The following is a 13,734-nucleotide window of genomic DNA, read 5'->3' as shown; positions in this document are numbered from 1 at the left end:
CCTTGTACCCCTTCGGGGCTGGTGGCCCTTCCCGGTGGACCCCCAGAACCCTTCCGGTGGTCTCGGTATATTACCGGTGACGCCCGAAACACTTCCGGCAATCAAATTCTCACTACCTATATATGAATCTTTACATCCGGACCATTTCAGAGCTCCTCGTGATGTCCGGGATCTCATCCGGGACTCCGAACAACCTTTGGTAACCACATACACTATTCCCATATAACCCTAGCGTCATCGAACCTTAAGTGTGTAGACCCTACGGGTTCGAGAAGCATGTAGACATGACCGAGACACCTCTTCGGTCAATAACCAACAACGGGGTCTGGATATCCATGTTGGTTCCCACATGTTCCATGATGATCTCATCGGATGAACCATGATGTCGGGGATTCGATCAATCCTGTATGCAATTCCCTTTTTCTACCGGTATGATACTTGCCCGGGATTCGATCATCGGTATCCCTATAGCTTGTTTAATCTCGTTACCGGCAAGTCTCTTTACTCGTTCCGTAACACATCATCCCGTGGCTAAATCCTTAGTCACACTGAGCGCAATATGATGATGGATTACCAAGTGGGCCTAGAGATACGTCTCCGTCACACGGAGTGACAAATCCCAGTCTTGATTCGTGCAACCTAACAGATACTTTTGGAGATACCTATAGTGAACCTTTATAATCACCCAGTTACGTTGTGATGTTTGATACACCCAAAGCACTCCTACGGTACCGGGAGTTGCACAATCTCATAGTCTAAGGTAATGATACGTGACATTAGAAAAGCTTTAGCAGACGAACAATACGATCTAGTGCTATGCTTAGGATTGGGTCTTGTCCATCACATCATTCCCCAATGATGTGATCCCGTTATCAATGACATCCAATGTCCATGATGAAGAAACCATGATCATCTATTGATCAACGACCTAGCCAACTAGAGGCTTACTAGGGACACATTGTGATCTATATATTCACACATGTATTACGGTTTCCGGTTAATACAATTATAGCATGAATAATAGACATTTATCACGAACTAGGAAATATAATAATAACCACTTTATTATTGCCTCTAGGGCATATTTCCAACAGATACCCGTGTCAGTTCGGATGGCGAGTCATCGATCGGAGATACTAAATCGATCAGCCCTCTCTATGAGGGAAGGCTGGGCCGTTTCCCTAAGGCGGCAATCTCTAAAGGGCCGCAGGAGCCACCCCACCAAGTCGCCATCTATATGGCACGAGCCACGAAGGCTCAGGACCAGCCGAACGCAACAACCGCCAATGGGGCCAGCGGATCAGGGAAGACCCCGGCTCAGGCCACGTCAGATCTGATGGATGAGGTGTCAAAGCTCATGGCAGTAGGTGTGACGGTTGATAACCAAGAGTAAGTTAATGCTGAATTGGCTAAACTTCGTGAAGAGATGGCTCAAATACAGTGCTAGATCGATGTGGAGAAGACCTGGATAGCGGATCGGCAGGTTGAGATCGACGAAGAGGTGGAGCGTTCGAAATTGGAGGCATGGCGACTCGACCGCCAGCGAGTCGCTTCGGGCGTTGTTTATCAGAGAAGGCGTCAGAGTTGGGTCCCACCCAACCTTAAACCTACTCGCATGTTCATGTTGGAAATATGCCCTAGAGGCAATAATAAATTAGTTATTATTATATTTCTTTGTTCATCATAATCATTTATTATCCATGCTATAATTGTATTGATTGGAAACATAGTGCATGTGTGGGTACATAGACAAAACACTGTCCCTAGTAAGCCTCTAGTTGACTAGCGCGTTGATCAAAGATGATCAAGGTTTCCTGACCATAGGCAAGTGTTGTCACTTGATAATGGGATCACAACATTAGGAGAATCATGTGATGGAATAGACCCAAACTAATAGACGTAGCATGTTGATCGTGTCATTTTGTTGCTACTATTTTTTGCGTGCAAGTATTTGTTCCTATGACCATGAGATCATATAACTCACAGACACCGGAGGAATGCTTTGTGTGTATCAAACGTCACAACGTAACTGGGTGACTATAAAGATGCTCTACAGGTATCTCCGAAGGTGTTCGTTGAGTTAGTATGGATCGAGACTGGGATTAGTCACTCCGTGTGATGGAGAGGTATCTCGGGGCCCACTCGGTAATACAACATCACACACAAGCCTTGCATGCAATGTGACTTAGTGTAAGTTGCGGGATCTTGTACTACGAAACGAGTAAAGAGACTTGCCGGTAAACGAGATTGAAATTGGTATGCGGATACTGACGATCGAATCTCGGGCAAGTAACATACCGAAGGACAAAGGGAATGACATACGGGATTATATGAATCCTTGGCAATGAGGTTCAAACGATAAGATCTTCGTAGAATATGTAGGATCCAATATGGGAATCCAGGTCCTGCTATTGGATATTGACCGAGGAGTCACTCGGGTCATGTCTACATAGTTCTCCAACCCGCAGGGTCTGCACACTTAAGGTTCGACGTTGTTTTATGCGTATTTGAGTTATATGGTTGCTTACCGAATGTTGTTTGGAGTCCCGGATGAGATCACGGATGTTACGAGGGTTTCCGGAATGGTCCGGAAAAAAAGATTGATATATAGGATGACTTCATTTGGTTACCGGAAGGTTTTCGGACATTACCGGTAATGTACCGGGAATGACGAATGGGTTCCGGATCTTCACCGAGAGGGGGGACCACCCACCCGGGAGGGCCCAAGGACCTTGGGGGTGGCGCACCAAGTAGGTTGGGTCAGCCCAAGGCTATCTTGCGCAAGATAAAGAAAAACCAAAAGAAGAGAAAAAAAAGGAAAGGTGGGAAAAGAGAGAAGGACTCCACCTTCCAATCCTAGTTGGACTAGGATTGGAGGAGGACTCCTCCTCCCCTTGGTGGCGCAGCCCTTGGGGCTCCTTGAGCCTCAAGGCAAGCCTCCCCTCCCTCCTCCTATATATATGGAGCAATTAGGGATGATTTGAGACAACTTTTTCAAGGCAGCCCGACCACATACCTCCACGGTTTTACCTCCAGATCGCGTTTCTGCGGAGCTCAGGCGGAGCCCTGCCGAGATTAGATCACCACCAACCTCCGGAGCGCCGTCACACTGCCGGAGAACTCATCTACCTCTGTGTCTCTCTTGCTGGATCAAGAAGGCCAAGATCATCGTCGAGCTGTACGTGTGCTGAACGCGGAGGTGCCGTCCGTTCGGCACTAGATCGTGGGACGGATCGTGGGACGGTTCGTTGGACGGTTCGAGGGGCGGATCGAGGGACGTGAGGACGTTCCACTACATCAACCGCGTTCACTAACGCTTCCGCTGTGCGATCTACAAGGGTACATAGATCGAAAATCCCCTCTTGTAGATGGACATCACCATGATAGGTCTTCGTGCGCGTAGGAAAATTTTTGTTTCCCATGCGACGTTCCCCAGCAGTGGCATCATGAGCTAGGTTCATGCGTAGATGTCTTCTCGAGTAGAACACAAAAGTTTTTGTGGGTGGTGATGTGCGTTTTGCTGCCCTCCTTAGTCTTTTCTTGATTCCGCGGTATTGTTGGATTGAAGCGGCTTGGACCGACATTGCTCATACGCTTACGAGAGACTGGTTTCATCGCTACGAGTAACTCCCTTGCTCAAAGATGACTGGCAAGTGTCGGTTTCTCCAACTTTAGTTGAATCGGATTTGACCGAGGAGGTTCTTGTATAAGGTTAAATAGCAATTCATACATCTCCGTTGTGGTGTTTGCATAAGTAAGATGCGATCCTACTAGATACCCATGGTCACCACGTAAAACATGCAACAACAATTAGAGGACGTCTAACTTGTTTTTGCAGGGTATGCTTGTGATGTGATATGGCCAACGATGTGAGGTGATATATTGGATGTATGAGATGATCATGTTGTAATAGTTAATATCGACTTGCACGTCGATGGTACGGCAACCGGTAGGAGCCATAGGGTTGTCTTTAAACTAACATTTGTGCTTGCAGATGCGTTTACTATATTGCTAGGACGTAGCTTTAGTAGTAATAGCATGAGTAGCACGACAACCCCGATGGTGACACGTTGATGGAGATCATGATGATGGAGATCATGGTGTGACGCCGGTGATAAGAAGATCGTGCCGGTGCTTTGGTGATGGAGATCGAGAAGCACATGATGATGGCCATATCATGTCACTTATGAATTGCATGTGATGTTAATCCTTTATGCACCTTATCTTGCTTAGAACGACGGTAGCATTATGAGGTGATCTCTCACTAAAATTTCAAGACGAAATTGTGTTCTCCCCGACTGTGCACCGTTGCGACAGTTCTTCGTTTCGAGACACCACGTGATGATCGGGTGTGATAGACTCAACGTTCACATACAACGGGTGCAAAACAGTTGCACACGCGGAACACTCGGGTTAAGCTTGACGAGCCTAGCATGTGCAGACATGGCCTCGGAACACATGAGACAGAAAGGTCGAGCATGAATCGTATAGTTGATATGATTAGCATAGAGATGCTTACCACTGAAACTATTCTCGACTCACGTGATGATCGGACTTGAGATAGTGGATTTGGATCATGTACCACTCAAATGACTAGAGAGATGTACTTTTTGAGTGGGAGTTCTTAAGTAATATGATTAATTGAACTAATTGTCATGAACATAGTCTAATGATCTTTGCGAATTATGATGTAGCTTGCGCTATAGCTCTACTGTTTTTATATGTTCCTAGAGAAAATTTAGTTGAAAGTTGATAGTAGCAAACTTTGCAGAGGATTGTCCCCGTTGCTGCGCAGAAGGCTTATGTCCTTAATGCACCACTCGGTGTGCTGCACCTCGAGCGTCGTCTGTGGATGCTGTGAACATCCGACATACACATTTCTGATGACTACACGATAGTTCAGTGCAAAATACTTAATGGCTTAGAAGCAAGGCGCCGAAGACGTTTTGAAACGTCACGGAACATAAGTGATGTTCTAAAGAGATGAAATTGTGATTTCATGCTTGTGCCCTTGTTAAGAGGTACGAGACCTCCGACAAGATTCTTTGTCCACAAAGTAAAGGAGAAAAGCTCAATCGTTGAGCGTGTGTTCAGATTGTCTGAGTACGACAATCGCTTGAATCAAGTGGGAGTTAATCTTCTAGATAAGATAGTGATGGTTCTCCAAAGTCACTGCCACCAAGCTGTGAGAGCTTCGTGATGAACTATAACATATCAAGGATAGATACAATGATCCTTGAGCGATTCGCGATGTTTGACACTGCGAAAGTAGAAATCAAGAAGGAGCATCAATAGTTGATGGTTTGTAAAACCACTAAGTTTCAAGAAAGGCAAGGGCTAAAAGGGATACTTCGTGAAACGACAAAACAGTTGCTGCACTAATGAAGAGACCCAAGATTAAACCCAAACCCGAGACTAAGTGCTTCTGTAATGAGAGGAACAGTCACTGAGGCGGAGCAACTCTAGATACTTGGTAGATAAGAAGGCTGGCAAAAGTCGAAAGAAGTATATTTGATATACATGATGTTGATGTGTACTTTACTAGTACTCCTAGTAGCACGAGGGTATTGGATACCGGTTCGGTTGCTAAGTGATTAGTAACACGAAATGAAAGCTACGGCATAAACGGAGACTAGCTAAAGGCGAGGTGACGATACGTGTTGGAAGTGTTTCCAAGGTTGATATGATCAAAAGTCGCACGCTCCATCTACCATCGGGATTGGTGTTAAACCTAAATAATTGTTATTTGGTACTTGCGTTAAGCATGAACATGATTGGATCGTGTTTATTGCAGTACGATTATTGATTTAAAGAGAATAATGGTTACTCTATTTGCTTGAATAAATCACCTTCAATGGTTTATTGAATCTCGATCGTAGTGTTACACATGTTCATAATATTGGTGCCAAAGATACGAGGTAATGATGATAGTACCACTTACTTGTGGCAGTGCCGCTTGAGTCATGTTGGTGTAAGTTGCATGAAGAGGCTCCATGCTGATGGATCTTTATACTCACTTGATTTTGAATCACTAGTGACATGCAAATCATACCACATGAGCAAGGCCTTGTTTTCATTGAGATGAAACAAGATAATAACTTGTTGGAAGTGATACATTTTGATGTATGCAGTCCAATGGGTGCTGAGGCACGGAGTGGATATCATTATGTTCTTACTTCAATGACGATTTGAGCAGATACAAGAGTATTTACTTAATGAATCACAAGTCTGAAATATTGAAAGGTTCAATTCTGTTTCAGGAGTGAAGTTCGTCGTAACAAGACGATAAACTGTCTACGATATGATCATAGAAATGAATATCTGAGTTACGAGTTTTGGTACGCAGTTAAGACAATGTGGAAATTGTTTCGCAGTTCATGCCACCTGGAACATCATAGTGTGATGATGTGTCTGAACGTCATAGCCATGCACTATTTGGTATGGTGCATGCTATAATGTCTCTTATCGAATTACCACTATCGTTTATGAGTTATGCATTAGAGACAGCCGCATTCACTTTAAATAGGGCACCGCGTATTTCCGTTGAGATGACACAGTATAGACTGAGGTTTAGAGAAATCTAAACTGTCGTTTCTTGAAAGTTTGGGGCTTCGACACTTGTGTGAAAAAGTTTCAGTCGAATAAGCTCAAACCCAAAGCGGATAAATGCATATTCATAGGATATCCAAAACAGTTGGGTACATCTCCTATCTCAGATCCGAAAGCAAAGTGTTTGTTTCTAGAAACGGATCCTTTCTCGAGGAAAGGTTTCTCTCGAAAGAATTGAGTGGGAGGGTGGTAGAACTTAATGAGGTTATTGAACCATCACTTCAACCAGTGTGTAGCAGGGCACAGGAAGTTATTCCTGTGGCGCCTACACCAATTGAAGTGAAAGCTGATGATGGTGATCATCGAGCATCGGATCAAGTTACTACAAACCTCGTAGGTTGACAAGGTCGCGTACTACTGCAGAGTGGTACGGTAACCCTGTCTTGGAGGTCATGTTGTTGAGCAACAGTGAACCTACGAGTTATGGAGAAAGCAATGGCGGGCCCGGATTCCGACAAATGGCTCGAAGCCATGAAATCTGAGAGAGGATCCATGTATGAAAACAAAGTGTAGACTTTGGAAGAACTACTTGATGGTCATAGGACTGTTGAGTAAATATGGATCTTTAAAAGGAAGACACACGATGATGGTGATAAGTCACTATTAAGAAATGCTCGACTTGTCGCAAAGATGTTTCCGACAAGATCAAACAGTTGACTATGATGAGACTTTCTCACTCGTAGCGATGCTAAAAGTCTGTTAGAATTATGTTAGTAGTTTTTTCATTATTTATGAAATATTGCACATAGGATGTCAAAACATTGTTTCCTCGACGGTTTCCTTGAGAAAACATTGTATGTGATACAACCAGGAGGTTTTGTCGATCCTAAAGATACTAGCAAGTATGCAAGCTCCAGCGATCCTTCAATGGACTGGTGCAAGCATCTCGGAGTTGGAATATACACTTTGATGAGATGATCAAAGATTTTCGGTTTGTACAAGGTTTATGAGAAACTTGTATTTCCAAAGAAGTGAGTGGGAGCACTATAGAATTTCTGATAAGTATATGTGGTTGACATATTGTGGATCAGAAGTAATATGGAATTTCTGTAAAGCATACAAGGTTGTTTGAAAGGAGTTTTCAAAGGAGTACCTGGATTGCGCTACTTGAACGTTGAGCATCAAAGATCTATGGAGATAGATCGAAAGCGCTTAATGGAAGTTTCAACAAGATCCATGCCTTGACAAGTTTTTGAAGGAGTTCAAAATAGATCAGCAAATAAGGAGTTCTTGGTTGCGTTGTGAGGTGTGAATTTCAGTAAGACTCAAAACCCGACCCCGGCAGAATAAAGAGAATAGACGAAGGTCGTCTTCTATGCCTTGGCCGTAGAATCTGAAGTATGCCATGCTGGGTACCGCACCTGATGTGTGCCTTGACTCAAAGTCTGTTGAGAGGTACAGAGAGTGATCCATGATTGAATCACTAGCAGCGGTCAAAATTTATCCTTAGTAATTGATGGACTAAGGAATTTTTCTCGATTATGGAGGTGGTTAAAGAGTTCGTCGTAAAGGGTTACGTCGATGTAAGATTTGACAGTAATCTGAATAACTATGAGTAGTGAAACGGATTCGTATAGTAGAGTAGATATTTGGAGTATTTCCGAATAGCACATAGTAGCAGCATCCATAAGATGACATAAAGATTTTTAAAGAACACACGGGTCTGAAAGTTTAAGAACCGTTGACTAAAACCGCTCTCACGAGCAAGACGTGATCAAACCCCATGGCTATATGGGTGTTGGATTCGTTGGAATCACATGGTGATGTGAACTAGATTATTGACTCTAGTGCAAGTGGGAGACTGTTGGAAATATGCCCTAGAGGCAATAATAAATTAGTTATTATTATATTTCTTTGTTCATGAAAATCGTTTATTATCCATCCTATAATTGTATTGATTGGAAACACAGTGCATGTGTGGATACATAGACAAAACACTGTCCCTAGTAAGCCTCTAGTTGACTAGCTCGTTGATCAAAGATGATCAAGGTTTCCTGACCATAGGCAAGTGTTGTCACTTGATAACGGGATCACATCATTAGGAGAATCATGTGATGGACTAGACCCAAACTAATAGACGTAGCATGTTGATCGTGTCATTTTGTTGCTACTGTTTTTTCGTGTCAAGTATTTGTTCCTATGACCATGAGATCATATAACTCACAGACACCGGAGGAATGCTTTGTGTGTATCAAACGTCGCAACGTAACTGGATGACTATAAAGATGCTCTACAGGTATCTCCGAAGGTGTTCATTGAGTTAGTATGGATCGAGACTGGGATTTGTCACTCCGTGTGACGGAGAGGTATCTCGGGGCCCACTCGGTAATACAACATCACACACAAGCCTTGCAAGCAATGTGACTTAGTGTAAGTTGCGGGATCTTGTATTACGGAACGAGTAAAGAGACTTGCTGGTAAACGAGATTGAAATAGGTATGCGGATACTGACGATGGAATCTCGGGCAAGTAACATACCGAAGGACAAAGGGAATGACATACAGGATTATATGAATCCTTGGCACTGAGGTTCAAACGATAAGATCTTCGTAGAATATGTAGGATCCAATATGGGCATTCAGGTCCCGCTATTGGATATTGACTGAGGAGTCACTTGGGTCATGTCTACATAGTTCTCGAACCCGCAGGGTCTGCACACTTAAGGTTCGACGTTGTTTTATGCGTATTTGAGTTATATGGTTGGTTACCGAATGTTGTTCGGAGTCCCGGGTGAGATCACGGACGTCACGAGGATTTCCGGAATGGTCCGGAAATGAAGATTGATATATAGGATGACTTCATTTGGTTACCGGAAGGTTTTCGGGCATTACCGGTAATGTACCGGGAATGACGAATGGGTTCCGGATCTTCACCGGGAGGGGGGACCACCCACCCAGGAGGGCCCAAGGACCTTGGGGGTGGCGCACCAAGTAGGTGGGGTCAGCCCAAGGCTGTCTTGCACAAGAGAAATAAAAACCAAAAGAAGAGAAAGAAAAAAAAGGAAAGGTGGGAAAAGAGAGAAGGACTCCACCTTCCAATCCTAGTTGGACTAGGATTGGAGGAGAACTCCTCCTCCACTTGGTGGCGCAGCCCTTGGGGCTCCTTGAGCCTCAAGGCAAGCCTCCCCTCCCTCCTCCTATATATATGGAGCAATTAGGGCTTATTTGAGACAACTTTTTCAAGGCAGCCCGACCACATACCTCCACGGTTTTACCTCTAGATCGCGTTTCTGCGGAGCTCAGGCGGAGCCCTGCCGAGATTAGATCACCACCAACCTCCGGAGAGCCGTCACGCTGCCGGAGAACTCATCTACCTCTCCGTCTCTCTTGCTGGATCAAGAAGGCCGAGATCATCGTCGAGCTGTACGTGTGCTGAACGCGGAGGTGCCGTCCGTTCGGCACTAGATCGTGGGACGGATCGCGGGACGGTTCGTGAGACGGTTCGCGGGGCGGATCGAGGGACGTGAGGACATTCCACTACATCAACCGCGTTCACTAACGCTTCTGCTATGCGATCTACAAGGGTACGTAGATCGAAAATCCCCTCTCGTAGATGGACATCACCATGTTAGGATTCTTTGGATGCTCTCAAGGAGGAGCGTTATCTAGCCGCAACACGATCGGCAATCTACCAACAAGACTTGCATCGTTACCACAACCGACGAGTCAAGAGCCGGGTCTTCTAGTAGGGCGACTTGGTTCTTCGACTGATTCAAGATCATACGGTTATGCAAAAGATTTCACCTCCATGGGAGTGACCTGCCGTCGTTAGTAGAAACATCCGCAACGGCTCGCATTACTTGATTGATGTACGCCCTGACAAGCCGACCATGGAGGATGAGGCAGCCCGCCCGTGGAACATTGTGCATCTGCATCCCTATTATACTTAGAGCCATTGGCTCCTTATCCATGTACATACTTAGGTAATTGTGTACTCTTTACATTAAATCAATAAAGTCGACGCCCATGAAATTTGGGGTCTTTGCCGTTTCAATCTATATTTGAGCATGAGTCTTTATTGATTAAAATAAGCCGTCCAAGAGGATGAGTCGCCGCCAAGGAGGCCATCCGAACATGGACGCTATTAGTATCAAAGAGAGTGAATCGCCTAATGTGATCACTCAAACATGGATACTAGTAGAGCCAAAGAGGATCAAGTGCCATGATGCACGGTTCAAACATAGGCGCCAATGTATGATCATGAACGATAAAAACCGGCTTACTTGGGGGTTACTAGTCCCCAGGTCGTTTAGCAGTAATTGCATTGTCTTCTGCTATCCTATGCCCGTTTTACCTTGATCATAGGTCATTTGGGGGCTTCTGACTCATTGAGCCCCGCCTTACTACCCTCTTGGCTAGCGAAAAAATAACGCATTACAATGGTTATACTGGAGTGTATGTTTTGCGACTCACCCATAAGATCCATGTACTCTTGGTGAGTCAATCCAATATTGGACCCTGAACTTCCAAGGTTAAAACATTGAGGTACTTGCGAGAGCCAGCATATGGAAAATAGACAAACCATGGGTTCACTGAACCTGCTTCACTGAAGCTTGACTTGAGCCTGATCAGCTAGTCTAAACACATAAAGGTTTTTGCAAAAACTTCTTAGGGTATGACTAGAGCCTTGCAAGCCCGTCTACCCACCGTGTCTCACTAAGCCGGCTTAATTTCCACCTCATATGGTGTTATATTTTCAGTTAGAGATTCAACAGCTGTGTTGACTCATTTAAAATTTGGCGATGATCAAAGAAGAAAGAACACAATACTTTCTAAACCGCCGATAGCCAAAACAAGGCGACTTATATTACAAGGTAACGCCAGGTTAGTTTGGCATCCTTCTTGATGCAAGTACATAAGCAGTTTTAAGTATGCTCAAAAGCAAATTACATGGCTCGTAAAGGCGAAAAGTTTTTTTATATTAACCCGGCGGCAAGTTTCTTTCGGGATCAGTCTCTTCTTCAGGTTGAAGTTTTGAAGGTCGCCATGTCTAAGACGCCTCCGGGTCACCCTGTGCCGAGTTTTGGGGGTCTTGGGTCTGGAAGTTATCCACATCCCATGTGCAATTGATTAAGGCATGAAATTCATCTTCTTTTGTCAAGATGGTTGACGGGTCAGCACCAGAGGCAAAAAGATGCTTGCGGCGCTGAGGAGTCAAGTCCATTGGTGCGAAACTGGGAGTCGCCACACGCTTACAGTCATCATCATAAGCCGCATGATACTTTGACAAATCAAGGCTCTTAGCAAGCCGGCTTGCCGCACGACGAACATCCTTTACGCACTGAGTGTACTCTTCTTGCGTAAACTCTGAGCCATCATCCTTATATTTAGGAAACCCACCAGCTATGTCATCTAGCTAGAGCTCTGGAGAATAGGCTATTTTATCGGCTCATAGCTGCGATCAGGCCTTTTCGTGCGGATGATTTCCTTATTTCATCTATATGCTGGGGAATGGTTGAGAGCCGTCTTAGCATATCCTTGATATATTTCACTGGGTCTTTCTCCCCCCATACAGCCTTGACGGTCAGTAAGCTGGCAACATAGAGTTGTTGTGTAAGGGTATATATCTCCTTAGCTTCAGAACAGAATCATCCTGAAGATTGGCGAATCGAGGGCCTGCAAGGAGCAAATGAGACATAAGTCGCCTGGCACCTTGTGTCCTTTACAAAAAATATAACATGCACTATATCAAGGACTTACCAAAGATAGCATTGGTCATATTAGAGATGTGTCGACGAAGACCAGACAATTCTTCTGTGACTTGTTTCAATTGGCCTTCGGTATTTTTAGCACGTTTCACCAGGGCGGCTCTCTCATATTTAGTTGACTCTTTGTAACAAAGATGGTCATCCTTGACCTTTTCAAGTTCTGTCAACGTGGCTCGAAGTTTTTCCTCCGCCACGGCCCTCGTGTCTTGCTGACATCCCAAACTTATTTTTAGCCCATTAAGGATGCGTCAGTTTGACTTATAGGCTCCTACAAAATCAAGCAGGAAGGATCAGTGACCTGGTCACTACTTGGCCGCATTGATCGGTGGACATCAAGTCTCAAGCACATTGCAAGCAATACACTTGACACTTGGGGGCTAATGTATTTTCATCTCTAGAAAAGGGGGGTGGATTAATAAACAAGACCCGACTCATCTTCAAGAAGATGACCCGGCCCTTGGGGGCTACAGGTTCAAGTTTTTCAAGATTATTAAACAAGACCGGGCTCATCTTCAAGAAGATGACCCGACCCTTGGGGGCTGCAGGTTGAAGTTTTTCAAGATTATTAAACAAGACCCAGCTCATCTTCAAGAAGATGACCCGGCCCTTGGGGCCTACAGGTTGAAGTCTTTCAAGATTATTAAACCAGACCCGACTCATCTTCAAGAAGATGACATGGCCCTTGGGGGCTACAGGTTGAAGTTTTTAAAGATTATTAAGCAAGACCCAGCTCATCTTCAAGAAGATGACCCGGCCCTTGGGGGCTACAGAGCGATATATGGGGTAATTTATTCCATAACACCATACCTCGTATCTTTCTTCATCATGTTCATCAGACCAGCTTCAAAGTCTCGGCTCACGGAAAGGCGGGTTAAATATCCTGCATGCATCTCTTCAAAATTCAGCTTGTCGATATTGGGGAGTTCAAGTGTAGATTTTCCTTTGACCATCTTAGTTGAGACGTCCTCGGCAGTATGCTTAGCCAACACATTACGTACGGGCAATGTATGACCCGTCCCAATAATGACAACAACATCTTCTTCAGGCATGGCGTCTTTGGATGACTTTCAGGGACTTGGCGGGTTGAGATTTTCTTTCTGACTCGGATCCATAGTCATATCATCAGTTTTTGGCGGATTGGCTTGGACATCATGGATATTGTCCATGGCAGTGCTTTCTGGAGGATCAGTATAAGTTCGAGTTGGTTCATTTGGAATATCGTGGATAGAGGCATCTGTTTCTTCCACTTCGGGCTTTTCAATATTTGGAGCTGACCCGCCGGTTTTCCGTTCCTTTGCTTGAGCTCTCAAAATGAAAGGTTAAGACATATATAATGACCTATGAAGTATTGAAACAAGGGTCTGTAAAGCGAATAGTAACATACCTTGCGAGACGAACAAGGGGTGGCAATTTTGAGG

Source organism: Hordeum vulgare, chromosome 6H (genome assembly GCF_904849725.1).
Source record: "Hordeum vulgare subsp. vulgare chromosome 6H, MorexV3_pseudomolecules_assembly, whole genome shotgun sequence".
In the NCBI taxonomy this organism is placed as follows: Eukaryota; Viridiplantae; Streptophyta; class Magnoliopsida; order Poales; family Poaceae; genus Hordeum; species Hordeum vulgare.
This window is presented reverse-complemented; position numbering follows the sequence as displayed.